Source organism: Capra hircus, chromosome 8 (genome assembly GCF_001704415.2).
Source record: "Capra hircus breed San Clemente chromosome 8, ASM170441v1, whole genome shotgun sequence".
Lineage (NCBI taxonomy): Eukaryota > Metazoa > Chordata > Mammalia > Artiodactyla > Bovidae > Capra > Capra hircus.
Window position 1 is genome coordinate 29608122 of NC_030815.1, and position 6738 is coordinate 29614859.

A 6738-nucleotide genomic window follows, 5' to 3' on the forward strand; every position below is an offset into this window, starting at 1 on the left:
TTTTAAACTGAGAGCTGAGCTTGGGCTCAGAATATTTGGCCAGAATTTAATTCTATTTTGTTTTCATAGATTAGAGTACCTACTTCATAAAATTCTTCCAAGGATGGAATAGGTAATGACATGCCCAAAACTTAAAGTAGGCCTGTCACATAGTAAACACCGTAGAGATGGTAGTTCTTTTATTTTGTTTAAATAAATATATTTCCAAAGAATTTTATGAAGTAGGTACTCTAATATCTCCACTTCGCAGATGAAAAAACTGAGGCACAAAGGTTAAGAAGCAGCCCAAGTTCCCCCATTTAATAAGTGACAGAGCCACAATTCAGTTCAGGTGCTCAATCATGTCCTTCTCTTTGCAACTCCATGGGCTGGAGAATACCAGGTTTCCCTGTCCATCGCCGACTTCTGGAACTTGCTCAAACTCATGACCATCAAGTTGGTGATGCCATCCAATCATCTCATCCTCTGTCATCCCCTTCTCTTCTCGCCTTCAGTCTTTCCCAGTATCAGGGTCTTTTCCAATGAGTCAGTTCTTTGCATCAGGTGGCCAAAGTATTGGAGCTTCAGCTTCAGCATCAGTCCTTCCAATGAATATTCAGGGCTGACTTCCTTCACAATTGACTGGTTTGATCTCTTTGTAGTCCAAGGGACTCTCAAGAGTCGTCTCCAAAACCACAGTTCAAAAGCGTCAATTCTTCAATGCTCAGCCTTCTTCATAGTCCAACTCTCACTTCCATACATGACCACTGGAAAACCATAGCTTTGACTAGATGGACCTTTGTCAGCAAAGTAATGTCTCTGCTTTTTAATGTGCTGTCTAGGTTTGTCATAGCTATTCTTTCAAGGAGCAAGCGTCTTTTGATTTCATGGCTCCAGTCACCATCTGCAGTGATTTTGGAGTAAAGGAAAATAAAGTCTGTCACTGTTTCCATTGTTTCCCCATCTATTTGCCATGAAGTGATGGGACCAGATGGCATGATCTTAGTTTTCTGAGTGTTGAGTTTTAAGTCAGCTTTTTCACTCTCCTCTTTCACCTTCATCAAGAGGCTCTTTAGTTTCTCCTCACTTTTTGCCATAAGGGTAATATCATCTGTACATCTGAGGTTATTGATATTTCTCCCTGCAGTCTTGATTCTAGCTTGTGCTTCATCCAGCCTGGCATTTCCCTTGATGTACTCTGCTGCTGCTGCTGCTAAGTCACTTCAGTCGTGTCTGACTCTGTGCAACCCCATAGACGGCATCCCACCAGGCTCCCCTGTCCCTGGGATTCTCCAGGCAAGAACACTGGAGCGGGTTGCCATTTCCTTCTCCAATACATGAAAGTGAAAAGTGAAAGTGAAGTCGCTCAGTCATGTCCGACTCTTAGCGACCCCATGGACTGCAGCCTACCAGGCTCCTCCATCCATGGGATTTTCCAGGCAAGAGTACTGGAGCGGGGTGCCATTGCCTTCTCCGGATGTACTCTACATATAAGTTAAATAAGCAGGGTGACAATATACAACCTTGATGTACTCCTTTCCCAATTTGGAACCAGTCCATTGTTCCATGTCCAGTTCTAACTGTTGCTCCTTGACCTGCATACAGACTAGAAAATCTGTTTCCACAATTTGTACTCTGAGAGTTGATTTAAATTAAAAACAAAAACAGAGATGTCCCTTTTGTTCTGTTGGTATGTGCCCATAGCAAAGAGTATGAGGGTGGAACACGAAAGATGGTGTTTCAGGAACCTCCTTTTGGCCAGGAAGGAGACGTGTTCTGCACCCTGCCACAGAGTGACCTTTGACCAGATTCACCCACCCGTATTGCTGGTCAGGCCAGAGGGCAGACTCAGGGACTCAGGGCAGTACTTCCATCGCCATGGAAGGAAAATGGACTTGTGAGAGCTTGAAGGAAGATAGAAGGGACTATGGTCTCCCCAGGTGGTGCTAGTAGTTCTTTATGTCGCCTGCTAATTCAGGAGACATAAGAGACTCGGGTTCAATCCCTGGGTTGGGAAGATCCCCTGGAAGAGGGGAGCAACCCACTCCAGTGTTCTTGCCTGGAGAATCCCATGGACAGAGGAGCCTGGCGGGTCCATAACGTTGCAGAGTGGGACACGACTGAAGAGACTAGTGTGCACGTGTGCAGAAGGTGCTACAGGCGATTGGTCGGGGGGGTGGTGACTGTTTGTGTCTGAAGCTTTATCTGCAGAAATACCCTTGTTTCAGAACCACTGGACTTCTTGGCACCCACTCAACAGATGGATTCAGTCCTTGCCACCCTATACAGTGCCAGCTACCCCAGCCGCTCCAGGCCTCTCCATTCAGAAGGCTTAAAGGAGACACCCCATAACACTCCAGTGATTATAAAGAGGGTTTTGATGTGTTTTCTCTTACAAAGGTTTTCAACCTTTGGGGAATATCTTGTCCAGACTACTTTAATTTTTAAAACAAAGAAATTTCTTAAAAATGCCTCCTTGAATCTTACTTAGCATGGAGCTCTCCAGTTTCTCTGGGTGGAAGAAATTAGGAAGCTAATGTTATTAGGAAGCTTTTTTTTTTTTTTTTGCATTATTGTGACTTCAAGACCTAAATATCCCAGGGGGAAAAAAAAAAAAAAAGCTTTAGGGATCAATGGGTTTGAAAGAAGACCTTTCCTTTATCAGAGCGTGCTCACCCTGGCTTCTAATAGGAAGAGCAAGCCTTCCTGACTCACTCAGGTCCTCAGTCCATTTTGTTCTTGCCATATTTTTTTTATATCTCTGCTGCCTAAGCATATGGAAAGAAGGCTCGTGGTGGAGAAACCACAAAAGAGGCTCAGATTCATATGTCATTTAATGCAATGTAATTGGTGGTGGCGGTTGAGGGTGGGAAATCTGTATTCATAATTGGTTAAAAGTAGGAAGCATGAGTCAACAGGCTGGGTTCTCGCAGTCTGGTTACTTTGATTATCATTTCCTGACAGTGAGTCCAGTGAGTCTTATATAATACAATTTCACCCATCAGCCAAGGAGACAATGTTCATTTCTTGTTCAATCACTTCGTTATTGTTCCTTTCAATAATTGGAGATTATTGAAACCTCTTCGCTGGTGTTAAGAAAATGTATGTATTTAGGCAATAGATGGCAGTGTTTCCACAAATTTTAATATTGCAATGGCTCTTAAAGGCAGCCTGGTGCTCAGCTCCCCTGTAGCTTGCCGTGATCGTATAGTGGTTAGTACTCTGCGTTGTGGCCGCAGCAACCTCGGTTCGAATCCGAGTCACGGCAGGAGGGGAGAGAACTTTTGGAAGAGAATAGCACGGGTCCCAAGCTGAAGCCCATTTAATAAAATTTTGCAACCAGACATAGAATAAATAATAAAAATCAATAAAACAGAACCGCTGCAAAGATTTTAAACTTTAGAAAGATGACATATGCAGAGTGTCTTTATTAACGCACTAACCCTGTTGTAAATGTGTTGTGTGTGGGTTTTTTTATTTGCCTTGACGGATAATATGATAAGACTGGAGTGTAGTGGGCATGTAATTATTATTAATTACAACTACTTAAGCTCTGCTTTGAGCAGACTCGTCAAGTCCGCTTGCTTTTGAGCCTTGCCAGGGCTGTACAGTAATAACAACCCTGAGTTATTTGGAAAGATATCAGCGGTAGATGTGGAAATCCTGTTTAACCAGGCATGAATTGTTGTTAGGAGGGGTTTTTTTTGTTTTTTTCAGGATGACAGAGAGAAAATGAACTGTCCCTTATCAGTAATTGCAGGAAACATTTTGTTTCTATGATATGAACTGGCTGTAATTTAACTTTCCTGCCTCATTGGATAATGTAAGGAGCCAGTTGTTGCTCAAAATGAGATTCTCTGAAGTGGGCATTTGGGTCTGATAAAAGGCATATTCTAAGTAGACAATGTGGCTCAAGCAATAAATAATGTCCATATATGGTGAAACTTTTTAAATGACATTTTCCAAAAGACCGGGGTTTGTATTGTAAATGGCTAAATGTTGAATTAGTGTGAGTAACACAACTTTAATGGGTCTTTCTCCAGGATTTAAAAACATGAACAATACAGCCTGAAAATGTCAAATATAAGTGTGTAATAATGAAGTTTACTGCTCACTAGAAGGTATTTTTTAAAGCCTTTAGCCTCTGTTTCATGGATGGCCTATCAAAAACTCATGTTGGTTATTTATGTAACACTAAAAAGGATTTCAAATAAAAATAAATGCTCAGGGTAGGCACAGATTCTATTTAGTTCCTTCAGAATCAGTGAATTCTTAGAAATAATATTCTAGAACAATTGCAATAAATACCGCCTGTCTCTTCCAAAACAAAACAAAACAACAAAAAGAGAGCAGTTTCTATTTGATTTTGGACCTGGATTGACCAGGGCTTCCCAGGGGGTGAGAATGGTAAAGAACCCACCTGCTAATGAAGGAGCCATAAGAGATGAGGGTTGGATCCCTGGGTCAGGAAGATCCCCTGGGGGAGGGCATGGCAACCCACTCCAGTATTCTTACCTGGAGAATCCCTGGGACAGAGGAGCCTGGGCGGGCTACAATGCATAAGGTGGTAAACAGTCAGACACAACTGAAGTGACTTAGCATACACACATAGGTTGATAAGCCTCAGAATGTAATGCTCTAAAAAATGTGTTTATTGTTTCCTCCCAGACCAACTTTCAAAACCATTTTATACTCTGAATCTCTTCTTCCTGTGGTTTATTCTCTTGCCCCACCCCACCCCAGCCCTCAGGCCCATATTTCTCAGGAATTCTGCCTCCCCATCTCCAAAGGGCCTGGCCTCTGCTTCAAGTCTGCATGACCTTCTCAGCTGGCTGGTACTAACAATGCTTCTAAGAAGACTGTTGAATTGCAATTGTTGTTTAATTTAAAACACTTTAAGAAAATAAAAAAATAAGCCCAAGCCAAGGTTATTTGTGTTCTGCCAGGAGACTGAAAATGCAATGAATTAATCATTTGAAGAATGAGATTGTGTCAGCCAGGATTCAGTAGTTACAAGTGACAGAAACACAACATGTACTGATTTAAAGAGAGGGATGGATCTAGGTGTAGGAACAATGGGGCTTTAGAAACAATAGGAACCAGGCTATTAAAGATGATCAAGACACACTCTCTCCACCTCATCCCATATCTGTTTCAGCATGTCATCTTTATTTTCTCAAACTAATTTCTACATGGCAGAAAGTGTGGCAGGTGACAGCAAACCTAATCTTTATACTTACAGCATTGCTACCTGCAGGAGAGCCCCTGAGTGCCAGTACACAAAAGTCCTGGGGAGAGATCTGATTGGCTTAGTTTGGGTCAGGCGTGCATTACTGGACCAATCAGCTACGTCCACAGGGATAGAGTGACACAGCACCAAAGGTGCCCTTCCCTTGGTCTTAAGGCCAGTCTCAAAGTGAGGAAATTGCCAGCCCTGGAGCCACCTCACTATTTTCCCATCACATTACTTGATTCACCATTTGGTGGCCGTCTAATCCAACAAACTCATGAGTTCAGTTCCCAAACTATTAACATCTCTAGTGACTTGTGAAGAAAGAAAAGCAGTTGGGGAGTGGGGAGTGGAGGGTGTCAGACTTTCCGGACTCACTCTGGAGCTTAGGGACATAGTTGGAGGAACTGCTTCAACAGGAGAGCATTTTGTGTTCTCTCTCCTCTGTGTCCACCAAAGGGGGCCTTCTTGCCCCGGTTGACTGCTTTCCCACCTTGGCCAGGTGAGAGCATGAAGTCTTCCGAGTCCTCTGACAAAAACCCCCTTGAACTTGGGCAAGTTACCTAAGTACTCAGAGTAAAATAAATGAACGAAGAGTAGGCAGTTCATGTAAGAATTAAAAGAATAAAATGTACAAACAAATAAAAAACGTAGTACTGAGGCCTGTAATACAAATTCAACACTGGCATATAGTAGGGTTGTAACAAATAATATTTATTCTTATTTATTCAAGGTGCCTGGTACTCTCCTCCTCCATCAACCTCCTTTGGTAGAAACTCTAGAGTGAGATTTCCATTAGGAAACAGGGTCCTTGCCGTGGTTTCAGAAATTTTAAAAAGTGATAATATAGACTCTGAACCAGGGATAGCACAAGTCAGAATCCACTAGTGGCCAGATCTTTATTCAAGTTTACCATCCTGGTTCACGCCTCTTCACATGTTACAGTGATTGCAGATCGTAGAAATCAGGGCTTGTTTTCATCAACAGAGAGTTTGCTGACACTGGGTTTACTATCTTGCTTTCTTGCTCATGTTAAAATAAATTGAATTCTAGTTCCAAAACCCATATTCAATTGGTTTTCAGAAATGTTAAAGCCTGAGTGATCAGAAGAAATTCTAAGTTTTAATTATATTAATTTCAAGACAATATCTGCTTTTAGTTTTTTAAAAAGCATTTTACGCATATCTCAACAGACCCCATTGTTGCTTCCATGCTCACATTGTCTGCATTTTATACCGAAGCCTGTACCTACTGGAGGAGGGCAGGGCAACCCACTCCAGTATGCTTGCCTGGAGAATCCCTTGGATAGAGGAGCCTGGTGGGCTACAGTCCATAGGATTTTAAAGAGTCGGACACAACTGAAGCAACTTAGCAGGCAGGCATACCTGCTGATCTAGAGTGACTCTGATCTAATCTTTCAAAAAATATCTCTCAAAAATGTCAACTATATGACCAGTGCAAGTTCAATGCATGAAGCAGGACACTCAAAGCTAGTGCTCTGGGACAACCCAGAGAGACAGGGTGGGGAT

The 6738-nt window shown here is 42.4% G+C and overlaps 1 non-coding gene across 1 annotated transcript; it reads left to right on the forward strand.

Moving 5' to 3' along the window:
* Positions 3176 to 3247, forward strand: TRNAH-GUG. The gene has a single exon. It is a non-coding gene; the product is annotated as a tRNA-His (tRNA).